At 45.1% G+C, this 22,535-nt stretch overlaps 1 protein-coding gene across 1 annotated transcript in view; it reads right to left on the bottom strand.

Annotated features, from left to right (window-relative positions):
* ZHX2 (zinc fingers and homeoboxes 2) overlaps positions 1 to 22,177 on the bottom strand; it is a 43,012-nt gene extending 20,835 nt beyond the window's left edge. Inside the window, exon 1 of the mRNA XM_039715449.1 lies at positions 22,114 to 22,177. The gene's annotated coding sequence lies outside the window, so the exon portion shown is untranslated. The remainder of the gene's footprint in view (positions 1 to 22,113) is intronic.
* Between the last annotated feature and the right edge of the window lie 358 nt (positions 22,178 to 22,535).

Raw genomic sequence — 22,535 nt, 5'->3', positions numbered from 1 at the left:
TTTACAGCTTGCTGCCACCAAAACTGGGTATCAAAGTGCAAAAATCATGCCTTACCCAAGGTCTTAAGCAGGGCTGGAAACTGCATCGAGGTTTTTGGTTACTGCTCCAATCTCCAGTAAATTCAGGTTACCCTCCCAGCTCACAAGTGGAAAACATTTAACAGACCCTGTGAAAGAGGCTGATACTCTTAGATTAGGTCCCAGCAAAAAAGCACCAAAGTCACAAAACCAAAACCACCACAACTTTCACCAGGAGGCTCATGGGAGGAAGCAGAAGTCTAAAGATAAAACGTCTGAACTCCTCTGCCTTCTCTCAGAAATCACTCATTGGGCCAGGTGCACATATACAAGAGAGAAGCTTCTTCTGCCAAGGTTCCTAAACCTCCCCCTGTCCTTACACAAAACAAAAGCTACCTTCCTCTGCAGCTGCTGCAAAGCATACCATGGGCAAACCACACCAACTCCTCTGCTCTTCCTCTGCTTGAATCCTGAAATTCAAGAACTCTTCCCCTTTACGCTTTTTGCCAAAATTCCGGAAAAAACAAGTATTTTGGAGAGGGTTCCCACAGAACAAAGATCTTCTCATGACAGCTCCATCTCACACAGAGTCACCATCAATGCACTTCTTCCCTTCTCTCTGGAGGCCCTGGATGAGTTGACCCACACCATTTTCAGTCAAGAGCACACTTTTTTTCTGCTTGTTGGTGATACAAGCTGAGCATTCCTAGCATGAATCACATTATTCCTTGGTAAGTTCCTCAGTTAGCCCTGAAGTCAAATCTGAAAAAGCGACCATCTAAAAGATGCTTAGTTACACTGCTTTCTGTCATTTGAATCACATGACCTGTGCTTTTTGGTTGTTTTACTACATCTGCTGTACTTCATCTCTTGCAATTCCCACTTAGGTCACCCTTATGTATAATCTCCCCCTTATTACCAACAAGTTTTATCTCAGTACTTTTTTCAAAGTGTATTTCATTATTTCTCCTTCTCTTAGTAAGCACCCAGTCCTCATACACATACAAAACACTTTGTTTCAGTGCAACCTTGGTGCAAGTGTGTGACAGAGAACCTACCACATGTTCCACAGAAGAGGCTGAGAGACAATAAATAACAAGTCCAGCAGGATCCTTTTGCAACATTTGCGCTTTCCCTTCACTGCAGATTACATAACACTTTCCTCTGCTCACTGGACATTCGAGGCACCTAATACAAGGCCAAGACACCAACTCCTGTCTGCCATCAGAAACCAGCTGAAGCATCACTGATGTTCCAGATGTCTACACCCTATGAAATGTGAAATCAAAAGCTCTTTGAAGTTATTCACCAAGTGACACTATTCTAATTTCTTCAGACATCCAAATATGCTCTCAACCGAATATTTCTTTTCCTTAGGAACATCACTGATTATAAATGTAACTTTTAATTAACCCCTCCCAAAAGCCAAACAAAACCCCCAGAGTTAGAAAGCCTTTCAAAACTGTGCTTACTTATGGGGAAAAGGCCTGTCTTGCCCCACAGGACGCTGAGGTTTCGGGTGGGTATGAACAGTTTGAGTGTCCCTATGGGCAGGCACACAAACGCCATGTTCCCCCTGGAGATCATGGGATCAAATGAGCTTCCTCTTCCTCCCTGCAGCACCCGTGGCTGCTGTAATTTGTCACAGGGCAGAGCCACTGCCCTCTGTGCACAGTAACAGTTTTGCTGCCGGGAGAATTTGGCACGGCCACAAAGGACCTTTGTCCGTGCCAGAAGCGGAGCGCACAGTGCAATCCTTCCCCCTTGCCACACAGAGCTGGGTTTCCATGGCTGGGTTGGAAACACTTCCCCAGTGACTGCAACCCACAAACCCAAACATGTCCCCCTCCCCAGCACGAGATCCTTCCTCCCTATCAAGGGCTGCAGGCCAGTGGGGAGCACTCACTGCTTTTGGGAGCCTTTAATTCTGGTGAGTTCTACCCAGACTTGCTGCGAGGATGAGTCTGAGTGAGTGCCAGAGCTCTGCCCTCAGATTCTGCACAACATTTTCCACCTAGCTATTACAAGACCACCTGAATATAAAGGTCTTCTTGTCTTCAAGAGGCCAGAAACTTGTCAGACTGATCTGATCTCATCTAACAACATGTGATTCCTTTGTGCAACGTTTCTCTGTTTGTGTTTGATCTGCAGCCTGTGTGTATATATATGTATATACAACTTTTTTTTTTTTCAATGCAGCAGCTCTGAATTCAGCCTGTCCCACCTTTCCCTCAACTGGCCCTTGCAATGAGGGTCCCTAAGCCAGGAGAGGAGCTGCCAGCATCTTGGAGCTCTGGGAAAGGATGCCAACATGGGATGTAGGGGACAGAGGATGAGCACACCCCAACACTATGCTGTTGAAAAAAAGTGGTATTTAGCAGGATGCAAATGTCTCTGCATTTTCATTCCACCCCAGAAATACAAAGAGGAAATGATTACTGAATCATTCACAAACTATTTAATATCCTAATTCAAAAGAACCAGGGATTCTTCTGGAATATACAGCAAAAGAGAGCAAAAAGGACCTTTGGAAGCAAGACCTGATAGGTCTTAAAAAATAGTAGGAATCAACACAGTTGTAAATACACTGAGATTAGCACAATCCAAGCCTTTGGAGACTTCTTCCACAGCCCATCACAAAGAAGGACATGTTTAGTTTCTTCTACTTCTCATCTGAAGCATCAAGAGATACTGACCAAAACAGTTCCTACTTTCATAACTGAGTTTGATCTGGACCATTCATAGCCTAGATGCTTTGGCACAGAATACCCCTTATAATCCCAAACCCCAAAAGGAACCACGCTTCACATGGAGAAATTATTACTATATTGAGGAATAAAATGCCAAGGAAAATAACAAGAGAAGACCTGGCTAAATCTCCCATTCATTTATTTCTAACCAGGGGAAGGGTTTGCCATCAGAGCACCTAAGTGTGACAAAGTACTTGGCAGTTGCCTCCTCCCATCTCCTCCCACACATTTTAATCCCCACGTGCTCACTATTCCCAGCTCTGCTCTGAGCCAGAGTCAGCCCAGGCATCAGCCTCTCTGTCTCCCTGGTGCTTGGATTTCCCTGAGGGCTACTTCATAGCTCCTCCAGATGAAGAAACTGTAACAATGATGCTTGAGCAATACTTGAGAAACGCAGAAAAGGAGGAGAACTGCTCCATAAAACAGTTTTCCACTGAAGGGTATTTGTTTAATTTTTTTTTTAAGTATTTTTTTAAACTTGGTTTCTTCTCTTCCTGTTTCTGGGATGCCAGGACCAGGCCTGCAGCAGCGTGCCCAGGGCTTATGCTCACCCCACTGTCTCTAGCAAACCCTCCTCCTTCCTGCTCTCTCCTCAGAGCTGCAAAACAGGCTCCAACCATCCAGTCATCCAAATCCAGTGTGACACTAATATTCAGCATTTGTTGGCCAAAACACATGTGCGCTCCTTCCAAGGGAAGGAACAAAAACAAACAAAAAAAACCCCTTAATGATATAATTTCAAAAAACACCGATTGTGTGACCAGCTTGCGTTAATTTAGATGGTCACCTGGTTTTATAATGTTTCTGAAAATACTTCCCTTGTAAAGAAGCAGCCACCAAACACTCCAGTATGAACTCTGTGCCACGTGGCAGTTCTTTCCATGGCAACCCACCAGCACCAGCGTGCTTTTCTCCACAGACTTTGCTGCACAGAAAAGGAGGGCAGGGAAAGAGCTGCTGCAAAGCTCTGGCTGTTGCTGCCACCCTGGCAATTCTGCCACCCCTGGGAACCAAATACTTTGGGGAAAGGCAGCACTTCCACAGCCTCACTGCTGAAACATGGTTTAGCCCCAGCTGCTGGGTCATTTGCAGGTTGGTTGGTTTGCTTGCTTTGTAAAGCCCAATCAATCTATTTTGTTTCCTAAACAGCATTAAATAGTATCTTTGTAGACCCCAAATAATTCTTCACACAGAAAGAAGTGGAATAAAGGCACTAGGCCATGTTAGATGGTCTCCACATGCAACAGCAGGATGCTCACTGAGGGCATCTCCTTCTGGAGGACAGACAGACCTGCCACTGCTGTGGGCAGCCTGGCCAGGGTGGAGGGCAGGCAGGTAGGGCACCTACGAGCTCCCTGATGCTCTGCTAGGACCAATTGGAAAACAGTGAGGCTCCCAAGCTCGTCTCTGCAATTACACATTTTCCTTCTAAACACACCCCCTGCCCGTGCTCTTTGATGAATATTTCAGCAATTCAGCATCCCCACACACGTGGGAGCTAGAATCTTGTCTTTGGCTAGTCCTGAAGTTAGCCACGTAGCCAAACCTCTTGTGTCACTACAGGCAATCCAAAACTGACCCACAAGCCAGCTCCCCAGACTTCCTCCTCTGCACCTCATCTCAGAAGCACTCCCTACCTCTCTTATCACCTGCAAGGATGCCTTCAGCACTGTGACAACCCAGACTGGAGTGGTCCTGGGTTATTTCTTCTGAAGCTTTATGTGAAAATTTAATTACACAGCAGTTTCTGAAGTTTAGGAAAGGCCATGTTCCACAGCAAGAGCTGATGCTATTATTTGAAGTGACCTGAACTCAAAATCCAAATAAGAAACAGGGAAGGGGACAAACAATAGTGTCATCAGTAAGGATGGAGATGGCAGAGACTTGAAACCAGATCTCAGAGGAGCATCCATCAGCCATGACCTCGCATATATATCCTGGGTTTCAGACCACTTTCCCAACAAAAGCATTGACAAAACAGACATTTATGTGGACAGCATCATTTCCAGAAGATCAGCTGACTTCTGGCAGGGAAACACCCATGAACATTTCCTCAAGACTTTTGTGATATTCAGGGAACTAGGTCATGACTTACTGCAGGCTTCTCACCTGAAAGAGGAGCCCAAGAAAAAAAAATACTGAATTACATTTGTCTTTTCTCTCCAAAGTTCCTCTTCTTGATTTTTTTGCCTTTCTTTGCCTTGCTTCACCTCCAACACCTTTTGTCTTCTCTACCCTCACCACAAGGTTCACAGAGTGAAGGAAGCTCAGGCAGAAGAAACCAGACAAATTGTTCACACAGTTCCTGGCTTGTGTGGTCTCCAGAAATGCTCCAGAGAGGCAGTCCCTGCAGAGCAGGGCTGCTTTGGACTTGGACGGGAATTAGGCTGTATGTGATCCAGTTCATTCTGTTTCCCTGGTATGTCCTGTGGACTCACAACAGTAAATTAAAGGATAAAATTAGTTAAAATTAAGAGGGGAGAGAAAAGGATTTCTTGTTTGTTCCCTAAAATCCCACCCTGCTCATGCAGGCCATGGGCCTCTGCTGCCTTTTTGAAAAAAATATTATTTCTAAAGCAAAGTTATCCCATGTGTCAAACTGCAAGAGAAGGAAAGGGAGCCAGGAAGCAGGAAAAGACTGCAGAGCCTGCAATGGAAAATCCTCACTCTGTCACTGAGCAGTCCTCTTGTAACACTTATTTTAATAAAGTGAATATGATGAAACACAGCCCAGTTGTACACAACACTGCTGAGAAATTGGATCCGGCTGCTGAAATCAGCTCTTGAACCCCTTCTCTCCAAATACTGGCAGTTCACATCAGTTGATTCCATCCAAACCACCCCCAGACAAGAACGGACAGGAGAAAAATGAGACAGGATGGGTCAACCCCACATTTGATTCATCTTCAGAGCAGGGCCAGTGTGTAAATCTTTATTGGTTTATTTTGTCACTCGCCAAGGTTCAAACGTGGCATCTCTGGCTGCTTCCTAATGATGAAAAGGTGACACTAACAGACTTCCAGGGCAATGTCCACGGAACTTGGCCTTGGCTGTTGCATGAGCAAGTGAGAAAATAGCCTTAATATTAGGTATAAGAAAGCTAATTTTAAAAGGGCCTGTTTTTTCTCATAATTTGGCTTAATTTTAGATCTTGTTCTTTTAAAACTGAATTCAAACAAGAATAGACAGATTTTCCTCCTTTTGTGGAATAAATCAGCCCAGCTGCTGAGGTCAGTGTTTTCAGAACAACACATAAAAGCAGAAGATGTGTCTGAGGAAATTCAGTGCTGGCTGATTCATCCTTTAGAAAGGATGAAGAACAACCATCCTGGCATGTCAGGTTTGTTCCTTTGAAGGCAAAACAATTTAGTGTTGGTATCAAGATGGCAGGAACTGGAGGGGAAAAAAAGGCAACCCTATCCAGACTGACAGGGTTTTATCTTTTCAGGCTGAACAATAAAAGAGGTTCCATGGTTCATCAACTTTGCCCTGAACAAGTGAGGTGAAGGGCATCCTTCCTCGTTCACTTCTTGCATGGTGGCTGAGCACTGCTGCCCTCCTCATGTCCCCTGCCACAGACATGCACACAGAGACCAGGGCAGCAAAAGAAGAGGACCACAAATTATATGACCCACTGAAATGTTTCCAGATGGAATCCACACCTCATGTTTCACAGGAAACAAAGCATAGCCTGAAACTTGTGAAACTAAACTGCACAGCAAAAATTCACCAAAAGCACAGTATGAGAGAAAGAGTAAAGAAGAAAGTGCACTCAGATTTAATTCAGATTTGGACAAATCAAGAGGATGTTGGTAGAGGGGAAAAAAAAAAAAGTCTTTTCTCCTTGGACAGCCCCATTTCAAGATGCAGGTACACATCCACACAATGTGTATCCAGCTATATGAAACCAGCACATGCCATCACTGTTTCTTTAGAGTGTAAATAGCATCAGGAAAGAAACACCTTTCAACCTGTCCCTCTCCTTGCTTTCAGTCCCAAGTGACTCATAAGAAGGGCTGTCTGAAGATGCTCAGTAGCAGGTCAATCTTTCCCAGCAGGTAGGAGAGCTATAAATCAATTGCTTTAAAAAAAAAAAAAGGCAAAAAAAATATCCCCAAACCAAAATACCCCTGAGGCTTGCTGGGAAGAAGTAAAATTGGGGGGAAAAAAGAGGGAAGATGAAAAGAACCTGTAATCCCTTTAATGCAGCACTGAACTTCTTCTGAAGAGAAAGCACAGTAATGATAAGAAAAGGAAAGAAAAGGAAAGAAGAAAGCAGCCCATTGACACTTGGTACAGATTTTTTTTTAATGGGCACTAGGTCAGCAGGGCATTTTCCATCTGCCCTGCTTAAACCAGAGCTCTGATGATATTACATGTGTGATTTTAACACAGCATTTATCCTGGTGGGACTGTAAGCTTGTTTTGTGTGTGTGTGTGCACATGGGTATTTTGATAGGTTTTCCTGAGGGGAAGGGCAATTTGTAAGCAGATGATGAAAACGGCAGATGTTGGGTTGCACTTCTACTGATTTTGGGGTTGCTTAGAAGGGAGAGAGAAAGAAATCATCAGCAAAAAAGGACTGTAAGGGCTTGGAGAGGAAGAATGAAGAAGAAACAACTTTGCCCTCAGCCTCCTGAAATCCTTCTGAGTTTAGCTCAAATGGCCAAGGGCAGCCTTGCTGCTCTGCAATCCACGGGGCAGGGCCAGCCCGCCCTGACCAGCAGGGCCCTGGTCAGGACTCCAGGCTCTTCTCCCATGCCAAATGCACAGGAACTGCCATGACCCTCACTCCTGCCCAGCCTCCAGGCCTGCCCGTCTCAACTCAGAATCCTGGTCAAGGCAGCAATGATAAAGGACATTTTTTTCCTGTATTTTTGTTAGTCATTTGATGATTCACATAGATAAAGAGATCGCAGTCTTCCTTTCCTCATAAAAAGCAAAGATCATGATTCCACATTCTGCTTTTCTTTCAAATTCCACAGTGCTTTTCCAGTCTAATTCAATAAGGACTGTACAAACTAACTGGAGCCTGCAAGAGGTCCCAGTTAGCTGCTTGACTAACACAGTGGAAGCTAAGGAAGATTAGTTAGAAGCTGAAGTCCATGTTTAAAACACAGATTAGAGACAGGTTCAGAAGTAACTCAGAAAACCATACCCTACAACCTCAATAATCTCTTAAGTTTAATTACCACAGTTTTAGGATAGTTGCCATAATTAGATGGCAACTATCCTAAAACATCCTAAACTAGATGGCAACATACATTTTCTAAAGGTGTAAAAGAAATAATCTCTTAAGTTTAATTACCACAGTTTTAGGATAGTTGCCATAATTAGATCATACATTCTCTAAATGTGTAAAAGGTCCCTGGAGAACACCACCATTAGTGCCAGCACCAGTTCCTCACACACTTAACTACATGCAATGCCTTCTAGTTGCATATACCCTGAATAAACCCAAAACAAGCCCAGACTCTTTTTCTGCCTATTGATAGGCAGCAGTGGTATTGCCCAAAATGGTCACTGTTTCAGGAAACCTGAAGACTTGAAAAACATCTGGCAGACCTAAAGAACAAAGCAGAAAACATCCACATCTCTATGGGGAACCTCCATCACGTGCACTACAAGTGTGTGCTACCATGGATGGTGCAGGGATTCACTTTCTCCTTGGCATGTAAAGCTGGGGTAGGAAAAAGACCCAACGAGAAGCTTCATCTTCACAAGCTGCTGTAAGAACCACCAAGGAGTTAACAATTTCCAGTGGTTTTACTTTACAAGGGGCAAGATAGAAATAGGGATACATTTTCAAATTTAATTTTACAATCCCTGAGGATTATATTCCAGGAAATTACTCTCTTACGTGAATATTGTTCCTGCATGACATTTTGGTCACATTATCTCAGACTTTTTTTTGGCACATCTGTCAGATGGGATTCACCATATATTTAATGGCATGCAACACTGCTTCAAATATAACTTACTAAAAATATAATTTACTACAGCCAGTTAAGAAAACCTTTGTCTTATGCTTCAGGTTACAACTTAACTCAGAAATGCTTTCACACAATACTCATCCAAATTTAAGATCACCCATGTAGATTTCTGGAACTTTAAACAAGAAAAGAACACGCACATACCCCAAGACAGATAAAACTGCTTTACATAAGTTAGAAGAGAACAAGATAGAGTTTGACTGCACTACATCATCTCAATCCTAATACCTTCTCCAGCATTTTTGAGTTATTCATGCAAAGTCATTTCTCTGTATGATTCCTAGGCAGGATTTCTGTGGCAACAAGGTTTACCCAGATAACAGTTTTTCTCCAATCACAATGTCACTGCTACAAACCCAACAAGCCCTGCTCCTTGTCCCAAAGAGTTTACACACTATGTCCCTGCTAATATGGGAGTCAGGAGGACTATTAGATGTAAGTTGCCTTGAAGTGGAAAAAAAAAAAAGGTGTTAAATATTGCTGTCTTCACCAGTCAATATACTTCAAAAACTCTCTGCTAACACTATGGTAAAAATGGCAATTTTGAGCAACAAGCTACATGTTCTACAATTGGTGGCTCAGGAGCAACAAGCAACAACAAGCATTACTGTCTCTGACAACAGCCCCATGCAGGCAAATTTGTTTTAGGGATAAACTGAACAACTTTCATTCATGCAGCCAGACAGATTTTGCTCAAACCTTTCAGGCAATGGCCTGAGTGTGCTTGTACCCTGAAGAGGGCAAGGAGCAAGTGGTACCACCAGAATGACACCAACCTTGCAAAGGGAGGACCACCCTCCTGGCCCTCCAGTGAAACATGGCTCACTTGGGGTCAATGGCTGCTGTGCTGAAGGTGCACAGAGCAATGTGGCACCCAGCCTCTGGTAAGGAGGGTTTTGGAGAAGGGATAAGGAGCAGCAGAGGAACACCAGGCACCTCCAATAACCCACACAGGGAAGGATGCACAGACTGGCAGCATGCATGGATCTAGCCATGCTGTTAGCCATTGCCTTGAAGTGGTAAAAAAAAAAAAAAAAAAAAAAAAAAAAAGACAACCAACTCACCAAATTCACTCACAGGAATACAAAGCCCTCCCACCCACAGCTTCCAATTGTCTGGAATAAAATCCAGCCTTTGTAAAGCAGACACAACCTAATTTTCCTTTGTCTTCCGTACTCAAATCTCCAACGCTATCTGGGTCTGTGCTGCCTTCCCAGCTGAGGCTCCCACCAGCAGCAAGACAGGGAAAGCCCCAGGACACACAATGAGATCTTTACAGAGTGCCCTGGCCAGCAAACAGGACAGCTGGCTCCTTGGCTCAAGCAGATTTGGGAGTATCTAAGAAGGAAAGTGCAGCTAATTACATAAACTCTTTAAATATCTCGGTTTCCTGTGAGGTGACCCAGGGCTGTCCTCGCTTTCAGAGCTCTCAAGGCTGAGTGTTTGAGGAACAGCAGAGGCACAGAGTGCTGCCAAGCTTAATCCTGCTAGAGTGCTCTGGAAAGCAAACCAACAGCAACCAAGGAGGCTGCACAGAAGAGGGTGGTTTCTCCTGGGAAAAGACCTGGCACTCCACATCATGGAGATGACACAAAATGTGAGCACACTCAGTAAACAGCCCAGGAGCCTCCACCTGAGCAGACACTGCACCAGGACCAGCTGAGGCCATAAACCTGCACTGCATGGAGCAAGAGCTAATGTATTTGAAATTTTGTTTCTTGCAAAATTCCTAGCATTTGAAAGCAATACAAAAGCAGCACATTAAAAGAGACATTGGGTCAGCTTGTGTAATGTCACCTCAGTGCTCAGGGTGTTGAGAAGGGGTTCTGTAAGGAACAACTTCTGGAAAATTGCAGAGCTGTGCTGTTGATGCTCATTATGATGATGTTGCCACCACTAAATTTACTGGTGTGTTTCATCAGCCAGGGAACAGCACAGAACACCTGAGCCCAGTGCTCCACTCCCCTGACACATCCCAGAGCACAGTACATGGATAGAGAAGGAGAAGCCACAGTTAACAGGTATCTATCCATGACTAGCCTCAGGCACCTGAAGGGCATAGCTCTGTGTTTGCTGGCAGGCAAGTGATGTGTTGCAGAACCCAGAAGCAGGGACTGTGATTTGCAGGGGTAATTCACCAGCTATACCTACCAGTTGCTTTGTTGTGGTTTTTTTTTGGCTTTTAAAAAAATGTCTGCTAAGTGGGAAGCCCCAGGCACTGGCAGTGGCACAAAAAGCCTCCTCTCACAGACCCAGCACTTTTGAGCAAGGAGAGAATGGATGCACAAGAAGAGGGAGGTGCTAGACAGGTATGAAACCAAGCCTGCCATGAGCCTGAAGCAAACTAAGATACTGGAATGATCACATGGCTCTCCTAACCCTGGGATGCTGCTGAGAGATGTAGCCTTGAAACTCTCCACCCTTCTAAATGAGATTTTTCAAGTTTATTACTTTTGCAACCAGCTTATGAAACCCTCAAAACACCTTCTACTTGTTTTGCTATTTAAATGCTCTCTGGAGTCACTTGCCCCTCTACCAAGAACAGCTAAATCACTGCTTCCTTCCCCTCTGACACCACTGCAGCTTTTTGGAGGTCACCATCTCCCTTCTCTCCATTTATCCTGTCCCTGAGTGCACAGCTTCGTGTGTACCAGATATATCACAACTGCAGAATGCTGCTGGGGCCATCTCAGGGGCTGAGCAGGCTTTTTTGTTCTGTTTTTTTTTTCCTTTTCTTTTTTTTTTATTTTCCTGGTTAGCTTCATGCTTAAAGGACACACTGAAGCTGTTCTCTGCTGGGAAAGGAGATGACCACCACCATTCCCTCGTGCTTGCTAATGCCACCACCAGGGTGGGATATCATATCACATGCCAGGGGATGAAAACCTGACCCCCAGACTACCCTATTTCCTTCCTATGCTCAAAATCACTCTTAGGAATCCCCAAAGGTGATGAAAGTTATGGCAAGCTCTGGAAGCTTTACACTGCTTTGAACACACAGGATGTACATCTGATTTCACTGCCACCTCTGGCAGTCAGGGCTAGCACAAGGCTAATGAATGCATCAGGAATTTGTCCAAATGACACATTTACTCATTCAGACTCAGCTGGAAAGAGATGCTCAGAGATCCTCATGACATGCACAAATGCACCCTTCAGATTTTCACACACAGCAAAGGAAGGTGCTTTGGGATCTTCTCTTACAAAAAGGGGCAAAATTTCTAAAGTACTAGATCAAAACTTACTGCTGCCACAGACAGCCCTACATGTTAAACTACCACTGCAGAGATTTCTTTCCTTTTGATAACATGAACCAAATGAAACATATTCACAAAGAAGCAACACTTACACTTAATAAGGATGCGCTCCCTTCCACCCCATAGGAACACAAGGCTGCTTCTCACCTACTCACAAGTGCTTTCCCCTAGTGCCTTGGGAGTATTTTTAGAGGTCTGATCCTGGCTCATTGAAGTCCTCTGAAATTTTGCTACTGACTCCAGCAGTAGCAGGATAAAAGAAGAAAGCTGCTTTTTCTCTGCACTCCTCCAGTATCAGAGGGATGGCTTGTCCATGGCCACTCAGAGGGCTCTCTTACTGCAAGTAAAACCATTGGAGATGTTGAGGAATACATTCAGTGGAGCTGCAGATTTGAGCTCCGGGTGGAGGGAGCCTGAGGCAAAAGCTGGCAGTGACCCTTAGCACAACAAAGGACCCGTGTGCAGGAGCCAAAAACTCAGCAGGAAGAGCCCAGACTTTCATGCACAGAGATTGTGGGGATGTAAAAGGCCGAGGATTCCTTTGTTTGATATCCCACCTCCAGAGGCACCAGTTCAAGCTGTTATTCTGTTATTGCACCATGATTATTTTAAGAATCCAGACATGTGAGACTCTGCTGTGGGAAAGCCTGGGTTGAGCTGGTAAGGAAGCCTGGTGGGACTGTCTGAGTGTAGGGAGGCAAGCAGGGCACCCCTCAGCCACTGGAACCACCTGTGGTGAAAGGGCTTCAGTCCCAGCTCACTGCCAAAGCAAATCCTTCATGGTCAGATAGGAAAATTTCCTGAACAGGACAGCAAGGTCACATCAAGTCAGCCATCTACTGAATGCTTTATGGAAGAGCTAAAAAAAAACCCCAAGCAGCTCCCCTTTGCATTCACTTAGTATATAATAGCTAATACACACTCACTAGATAAAATTACATATATAAGTAACATAAACCACATTTTAATCCAATATTAGTAACAGAGACAATAAATGCAAGGCCATTCCCTGCGCTGCTAGAGCTCAAGTCTCCTCCTGTAGTAGGTGCACTTTCCAAGCACTGCACCCCCCTTGCCCTTCCCTACACTCACAGCAGCATCTGAAATGCAGCTGCCCCAAGCACAGCAGGGTTTGATTCATCTGTTGCAAGCCTGGCTGGGTTTCTGAGCGTGGCAAACACAGAGATAGTCTGGTTTGAGGCACGCAAGGAAGAGTGTACTTGGAGAATTGCAGACAGGAAACGTGCCAGATTGTTTATACCTGAGTCATAACTAATGCTGACAATGAAAACTGAGTCAACTCAGAGACCACCACTGTGCTCAGTGCCTATGGGATGCTCCAGCCTAATGCCACTAACAGGGAAACTGGGACTAAGCACAAATGACCCATACAAACATCACAGATGTCTGGTGTGAAACTCTTGGTGATGTGATACCCCCGCTGCATTTGCTGCCTTAGGAGACAGGAGCACATTCTCCAGCTCACAAACAGACTCACAGGTCCAAGTGCTCCTGCTGTCAAGACCTTGGGCTCCTGACTGCCAACAGACATCTCCATGAGTGAGCAGCCACTGGGAAAATAACACTACCAAAAACTACTGATGGTAGCAAAAAGAAGGAAACGTCTGGAATGGGTGGAGATGGACAGCTCCAGGAAAGTTCACTGCAATTTTTGTCACTTCCAATCTCTCTCCTTTCAATTCACTGAACTCTATTCTGTCCCTTGATTTCTTGCTTATCAGGCAGACATGGAAGCAGCAGTGTACTTTTTAAATCCACTGGGACCAGTGGAGAGGAAAGCTAGCAAAGCCTGGCTTAGCTTCAAGTGGAGGGGATGAGGGTTTAAGTGAGGGGAGAAGATTCCATGCTTGGTAACATGGGGATTTGTGACAGACCACAGACTTGCAATGCAAGGTGTGTACAGGGATCCCAAATCACATAAAAAGAAACCAAAACAAAACCCCACAAGCCTTGGGCTTCATTTTGGTGGAGTCCTTGTTATTGCAGCACCTATGAGCACTCACTTGGGCAACATGTGCCCTTTGCTCCCACACAGGGCTTTCTGCCACCTCGGATCCACCCTTATCCACAGGGGAGGGAAAGTCAGACCTGCCTGAGTGCATGTCATGCCTCTCCAGACTACATGCAAGTAAATTACTGTAAATTGAAAATCTGTATAGCACATTGCACCCATACAGGGAGGCTGAGTAGTTGATGCTGAGCTGAGGACCTGACAGGTAAACTCTCTCACAGCAGTCTGTGCTCACTGTGGAGCATTTATTTCCCCTCATAAATCACATTTCAGCTTTTCCAATACAACTCCTGTGCACATCTACCCAAACAGAAATACAGATTCCCACCTTCTACTTTTCCCTCCCTAATGATCCCAATTTCCCTCCCTGGGAACAGCTTTCCAGACCTGCCACCCATCACAGCACTCAGGAGCATTATCCATCAAGGACTCCCCCAAATCACTCAGCACCAGGCCTGCTCCACCACACACACTCCTGGCACAGCCATCCCCCCAAGAGCCCACTGCTCACCTCTGCACTGCCTCTGCTCAGGGACAGGGACAGCAGAGCTGGCCTGACTTCCTGGCTCCCCCATCTGCTGCCCTGTCAGTATTTCCACTATCAGCCACCCATAACCTGGGGCATTTCTCTTAGCATGTAGCCCAAGCAGGATTGCCATTCTGCAGCACTTGTCTCTGCACCCTTTGCAAAATTGGGCCATATGATGAAAATTTCAGGTAGAAATGTTATTTCTGTGCCTTCTTGTAACAATTCCTATTTCAGCTACTTAACCCACTGTCTTTTGATATTCAAAAGCATCACTGCTCAGACCTCTACCCTGGCCAGTCACCATCAACCAAACCCTTCCCACCTCCCCCCCAAGGAACAGTTCCACAAGGTCCCTTTGGTCAGGGCACTTGGTTCAAAGCTCTCAGCCCCCCTTGTCCCTCTGAGCTAGCCTGATCACATCTGCTAACATAGCAGTGCTCACCTCCTCCACTCCACTGGTAATGCCAGCTTCATCCATCTGCTTGTCAGCTTCCCCCACAACAGCCACTGCCTGTCCCCACCCCATGCTGCCCCTCCAGCATGGCAGGAGCTCCCACCATCATCCCACTGCAAAGCCTGTCCTGGCTGCTGCCTTGCAAGCTCAATGGAGACCCACATTTGCTACGAAAACATGAAAATTTGGTTTTTGCAGTGTATCAGGTACTTGGAGGTAGAAAATAAAAAGGATTCCTTCCCTGACCTCTGAGGAAGCAGCAGCTGAAACAGGTGGCTGCAAGCATGTGCTGCTCTGTGGCTGTCACCATCCACCCAGAGACCCTGCTTCCATCACAACTCCTGCCATATCCTGGGATCACCTTTGGATTCGATGGGGTTGCCATCAGCTAGCAGAGGGATTTAAAAAGACATCAAAGAACCTAGAAAGAAGTATGGGATGCAACTCAGAGGGATTTTTAAAATAACTGCCTAGCACACCCAAACTACTTGCTGTATTACTGCAGCAATAATATTATCACTCTAGTTTTGGTCATGACAACACACCTTCAGTGTAAACAGGAAGGAAAGCCTTAATTCTCTTCCTGGCTTGCTGGAACGGTTTAGACAAATCTTTAGCACCTTCGTTTACATGCCTGGGGACTGGTTTTGCATATCTTTCTGAGCTGTTAAATCCCAGATGCCCAGCTGTGAGCAATGTGTAGCAGAGATTAGCTGTGCTGCTTTGGAAGGGCCACCTGACACTGTGTGACCAGAGCAGTGTGACAAGCAAGGACATCCTGCAGCCTGGAACACTGATATGGACCACCTACAGAAATTCTATAGGTCATCTTTGCTCAGGGTGGCATTCCTCGTCTACGCTTTCCCCATCTAGTTTATGGCTCAGAGTTAAATGGGGAGAGATAGACAATTCTGAGGGCTATGCCTGTGACCTGCCTCAAACATCTGTCCTAAAGCAGGGTGAAACATTTCTGCAAATGGTGCAGTCTTTCAGCTGATGCTGGAAGTGGTTAGACAACTACCATAGAATAACTGCTTAACTTCTAGACAGCTGGGGTGAAACACATCCTAATCCATCTCTCCAGCTTTACTTTCACTCATTTATAGAATGGGGTAACAGCACCATCCCAGACTCTGTGAGAGTGAGAGGCTGAGCTCACGAATCCCCGGGTCTGGGCCAGCCACCACACTGATACACCATGGAGGTACATACAGCCTCAGACCCATCTGCACAAGTCAAAACCCTCAACACCCTTCCCCTCCCCTCAGGAAATAAAGGTGCTCCCTTCCAAATAAGGTTTCAGTACAATATTAAGGAATGTGATGTGAATAGAGAAAGCGTGCAATACTGAAGTTAATCACAGGAAATAGGGGCTGGAAGGGAATCCCATGAGAGCGACACATTTATTTCATTATTATATCACAGACGACATTAAGCATCCACCAAGTCCCTCAAGGCAGAATTCTTGCATAAAAAGCATCCCCATTTACCAAGTATGATAGAACCTGCAACTGTTCTATAAATAAAGGTTATTTACAAAGAGCTGTTAAATATTTATTTTTCTCTGGAGACTGAGTTCTCTGTTCATTTGTCTCCACCGCAGAATCATTTGGTATCAGGGAGCAGAGGAGCTCACCTAAAAAAAGACTAGGAATCTGTCCAGAGCCTGATCCGGACACAGCACCAGCCTCCTCCACAAGCTGGCAAGGAAAAGCATCCAACCTGACACAGAGGGAACACGAAGCAAGCAAAACAGGAATGATCTCATTCGGGAGGCAGAGGTAGAAGAAGGAACACCAGTGATACAGCAGTGATTAATAAATGCTATCACACTGCTTCGTCCTTACAGGGCTGCCTTGGCACTGTACATTGAAAGAAGTGACAACCTTCAATTGTGAAGAGTAACTGCAGATTTGCATTACATTTGCTTTGTGTCTTAGGAACAAGAATACATCTCTCACAACCAATAAATTAGTGATTTTTTTTCTTTTTTTTTTTTTAATTTTTGAAGCTGACAGATCAGGGTGGGGGACACATGACACAGGCTCAACCAAAAAAAAAAACGTGACTCTGGAATACACTTCACTGCTAACCCTTTGTAGTAGTAATTGTAATAGTTCTTACTCCAGCTTGCCAAAAGCTGTTTTAATTAAATATTAAAAAGCTATTTGTTAAAATAACGTTTCCATAGCAACTAGAGAAAGCTAAAATACCCTGGTGCTTCTGACTCACAGCATATTAATCAACCACCAGCTATTATATAATGAGCACCTCCCTGCAAGCACCAGCAGGAGCCACGGCACCGAATGCCTGAATGCAGAGCTGGACTCTGCTCTCTGTGTTTGCTGCCTGCTCCCAGCACAGGCAGGCCTGGGGAATTACCTGGGCTCAGCCCAGGAACCACATGCCCAAACCTTTTGGGGAAGCCATGCTGGAGTCCCCAGGGTCAGTACGTCCCCGTGGGGGCACAGAGGGGGGTGGCACTGGGCAAGGGGACGTTCTGGTCACATGGATGGTGGCTCCCAACATGCCTGCAGCAGCGAGGCGCTGAGGTGGCTTCCTCCCAGCAAGCCCCAGCACCTACCACCAGTGCTTGTCATGCAAATGCAGTGCTCATACCACACTTATTTCTGTAATTATTATTTTTTTTACATTATCGGAATTATTTTTTATATCAAGCACCTTCTTACTATTAGGCCAACTGTGCAAAACTGAAGGAGTGATTAAATCTTGCAGGGACAAACAAGCTCTGCTGCTCAACCAGAAAAGCTTATTTCACAGATTCAAGAAACAAATCAAGACAAAGAACAGCAAACAACCACTCCCCCCTCATACCTAATGCTCCCAAAAGATGAAAAAACCCTTCTGTACTCTATCCATGCACCACAACAACAGCAGCCTCAGCCATCCAGCAGTTAAAGCTGCCTGACATGTGGCTGCTGCTGGCCCCCCCACCAGCCTTTGGGAGTCTCTACCCCAGGGACACAGCTTGTGTTAGAGGCAGTGCAACGTCTCCCATTGCCTTGTCCATGAGGAGCATCACCCAATGGTCTGAAGTGATGGGAGCAGTTGCAGAAGAGAGTTGAGCAGTTGAGGCCAGAGCAATATTCCCTCAGGGGAAGAGTACTGGGATGGAGAAGTGCAGCCACATAGGTCAGATGGAGTTGGAGAACCACCTTCTGCCTCCTCAGTGACTCAATTTTTTGCTTTTAAGCCCCCTTCCTATTTTTTTTCCCCCAATGGAAAATAAATCCTTAACCACACAGTTATTAACCAAAAGGAATGTGATGAATATTACAGCATCTGTATGCCAGCTTTGGTTTCCTGCTGCTTTGTTTGGGTGTCACAGACTGTGGCTATGACAACCACAAGCAGTTATTGGGCTGATGTAATTTGTGACATCATACTTAATGGAAAAGAAAAGGAAGAAGAGACAGTATCAAAAATAAGAAGAATGGAGCAAGATCCCAAAGAACCACCACACTGGGGGCTGCTGGAGAGCCAGGGAGAAGCAATCCCATCCTTACCAAAGCCCAGGCAGCACTCAACTCTTGGGAAAACCTGCCCAGGACTGTGATATGAACTGCTATGATATGAACTGCAGATTTTCAGTTACGTGAATGAAATCCTCTCACCCCTTCTCATCTTGGAGCTGTAATGGAGGCTTTTGGCTAAGCCTCATCTCCCCTGACTAAATTTCTCCTGCTCTCCAACCAACTTCTCCTCCACATCTTTATCCTTCAGTTACAATAGAATAATCCCCTCCTTTTAAAAAATAAAACAGTCTGTCCAAAATTTCCAGACAGTTGCCTGATCAAGCACTGGAAGAATGAGTGTTGGTTTTGTGAGGAGTGCACTGTTTGGAGAGGTGGCAAGTACAAGTGGCAATTTCAGGGCTGCTACAGCTAGAGCCCCATCTCTTGCCCCACGTAAGAGCAAGGACGTAGCACCACTGTTGCATTTGGCAAAGCAGTTTCTGTGTGTAGTTCTGGCATCCCTAACACACTGTTGTCATTTTCTCTGCAGAAAATGCTTGCAAATTCACTGCTCAAGCTCCAAGAAACAAAAATAACCCCAAATTCATCTAAATCTCGTCTGATAAGAGAACAGTTTACTGCAACAAGTATGTATTTTTTGAAGTTATACATCCAGAGGCCTTGACATAAGTGAGTTAATTTTTCCAAGCTACCACTGCCCAAAGGACAGTTTCTCTGTCCTTCCTGCTCCCCCACCAGACCCACTGTGCCTTTGTAGTCCAACACTGTAGCCAGCCCTCGGCATCCTGGGATCTGCAGCCACCTCACCAACCTGTCCTGACCCAGGGCATCCTGAGGTGGGAGAGCAGCCACACAACCACCTGCCAGCTGAGGATGCACCTACAACCTGAAGGAACCCCTCCCCTGCATCCCAGGGCTTGGTCCCCCACCAAGAGATGGCTCTGCCTTGCAGAGAACAAAACTCCATCAGCTGAATTCTGCCCATAATAAAGTGGGTATTGCTTTTAAACAGCAGGACAGAGATGCTGCCTTACAAAGGGATGGTGAATTAAAGCCTAATGGGTGAAGCAACCACCACTCACAGCTTGCTCAAAAATGTCCCCAGGTCCACTGGAAGTGGCAGGAGCTTCCCAAACCAACACCTTCCCTAACAGCTCATAACACAGCTCTTGGTCAAGGCCCCTCTGCAAGGATGTCAGTCAGAGCCACCCCAAGCCCCTGTTGACACCCACACTGCCACCCTTCAGAGGGGACAGGCACCTCTGGGAGCAGCCACTGGCAAGATTCACCTCCAGCTGCTGGCAGTCAAACAGAGAAAGGGAAATGACAAAAAAGTCTCTTTTTCCTTCTCTCCATCAGTTCCCTCATAGAAGGACTGAAACATTTTGCAGGACAATACTGCAAGAGGACAGAGAGAGCAGACATAGAGGAGCCAAATTCTTCTAGCTCTGGGTTTTCCTGAGCTTCTGACCAGGAGGTAAGTTTCTCAGTCAGCACTGTCCCACTGCAGCCATCTCATGCTCCCCAGTCATGCAGCCAGAGTGTGGCAAGACAGGTAAATAGAATTTCCAGTCTCCTTTCATTGCTGAGCTGTGCCTGTATCTTGCAGTAATTTCAGAGCCATCTGAGACCATACACCAGTTGCCTGGGGAGCTTCCAAGGAGGCTACTCTTGGCTTTATCTCTCATCCTCTTAGCAAAGCTATAATATATCAGAGGCACCTGTGGAGTACACACCTGTATCAGCACTGCTGTTTTACTTTGATTTAATAACACAGACAACATCTATGAGGGACCAGCAGGTCCTTCTCTGAAGAGCAGGAGCAGGTCCCCATGTTCAACCCTTTGTGGAACCAACCACCACAGGGGTGCCTTAGGATATACACTCATTAGGAACTGAGAAAATGATTCCCAGATTTTAACACTGCCTACCTAAGAGAAAAACAATTAAGTTTTGGTTCTGAGATGAGCAAAGGGCTTTTCTAGGATGTGGATATACTTTGAGAGACACAATATATACAAAGCACGCTTCTGCTGAGTTTTTTTTTAAACTTAAATTGGTATCTATTCATCACTCTGAAGCCAACACAGCTGTAAAAAAACAGAGGCCAGAGCCCACCCTGTGCAGTGCTTTGTGACTCACAAAAAACAAGCCCCACAGCTCAATTAGCAGGTCCTGTGTGGCAGTCTAAACACCAAGGAGTTAGAAGAAAACATCTGTGATTCAAAGGAAGAATATGAACCGTGGACCTTACTGTGGGAGATCAATACAAAACACTGTCATCATTCCACATCCCTTTTTTCTGCAGTTACTGCACTCATTGCCAGTAACCTTCACAAAAGGCTTAAAAAAGGATTCAATTTTTTTGCTTACCAGTTTCTGAAAGCTTGATAGGTGTTCATTAGGGAATTTTCACCACACCTTTACCAAACATGGATGGACTCAGTTTTTTTTCTTTATCAAAACTAGCCCTTTCTTTTTCAGGCTGATTTCAATTTGGGGTTTTATTCCACACTAGCCCAAATAGATTTTTGTTGTTGTAACAGAAAACAGGCTTAAGCCACTAAAATGAAAATAGAAACAAAACTCTGCTGATGTCCAAGTAACCACTGATTGCCATCACCACAGAACAGGGTGAAAACAGGAGTTGAGCTGATTATAAAAGCCTCAAAAAAACCCCCCTTATTCTACCCCTCTGCTAATAAAATTTACTTACAGAAAGCAACGAAGCCCAGAACAACAGCATCCAAATTTCAGCCTCAGAGCAGCTACCTCAGGAGCCCACCCTGTGCCAAGCACACAGCCAAAGGCTCCAACCAGGATTTCCTGAGGTTCCTTTAGAAGAGCACTGGCTGGCCCACCTGGAGAGCTGCAGACTAGCCACAGCTGCTGGGAAATCCCAGCCCACACTTTTCAGCAGTGCACAGGGAAAGGCCCAGGGGCAGCTGCTCTTCAAATATACATTTTCAGGTTTGTTTTTTTTTTTTTTTTTAAATATCTGTAGAAGCTCCTGGCTAAGGTGCTTTGAAGCAAGTGTGCCAGTATCTCCTGTGATATAAAACTTCCATCAAAGCCATTTTATCCCATCAGGGAAGACCCAAATATTGATAGTTTCCTATTGTGATGACAAGGCTGTGGTGCTGTCCATACACACAAAAACAACATCACAGCCAATCTGTGCTCTTTTTCCATTGCAAAAGATGCAAACTCACTTCCCAAGGAATGCCTCAAGTCTCCAGCAAGATTCTGTCTTTCCATAGCTGGTAAAGCTTGAAAACAACAAACAAGCTTCAGATGGTGCTAATGGTCCATCCTGCTAACCATATTCTGAGTTAAATGCATTCATGTGGTTTATATCTGTAGTGAGATAATTATTCAGCCTATGTGGTAATACAATGCTGACTTTATTTTGTGGGCTGCAAAGAGGTGCCAAAGGCACTCGATTGGTTCCAAAAGACTGGATTTGCTTGCTGTAAACATTTCTTGAAACATCTTTAAAAGAAAAAAACTAGAAGATTCTCCTTCTGTTTGAGCAAGCTTAGATTTCTCATGTGAAGGAAAATGGAAAGAAAAAGGTACTCACTCACAGCACTTGATTTCTTACATCCTGGGAATCTCTGAAGATGAACACTACTTCTGATACCTACAAAAGTGGAAAAAACCATGTAAGTCAGGGAGAAAAATAGAAGAGAATAGCAGCCATCCCTTCTCCTTTACAACTGGTAACTTAGTTTTTCCATCAACACCAGGAATGCCAGCAGGAATTCCAGCAATTCCCTTTTCCACTGACACGCAATTTGAAAGATTTGGTCCTCCAGCCCTTTTACAGTAACATAATGAAACTTGGGAGCCTCTCATGAGAAAAAAATACCACATTTCTTAGCTGACAGTGGAGAGCGCTCACACTGATATCCTGAGATACCACCACTGTGGTTTGCACTGGAAATACCCACAAAACATTTGCTGCAGCTGCTATGTTCCAGAACAAACTCTTTGACTATTGGG

Source organism: Passer montanus, unplaced genomic scaffold, assembly GCF_014805655.1.
Source record: "Passer montanus isolate IOZ18808 unplaced genomic scaffold, ASM1480565v1 scaffold33, whole genome shotgun sequence".
Classification (NCBI taxonomy): domain Eukaryota; kingdom Metazoa; phylum Chordata; class Aves; order Passeriformes; family Passeridae; genus Passer; species Passer montanus.
Note: the sequence above shows the minus strand (reverse complement) of the source record. Positions and strands in the feature narration are given on the sequence as shown.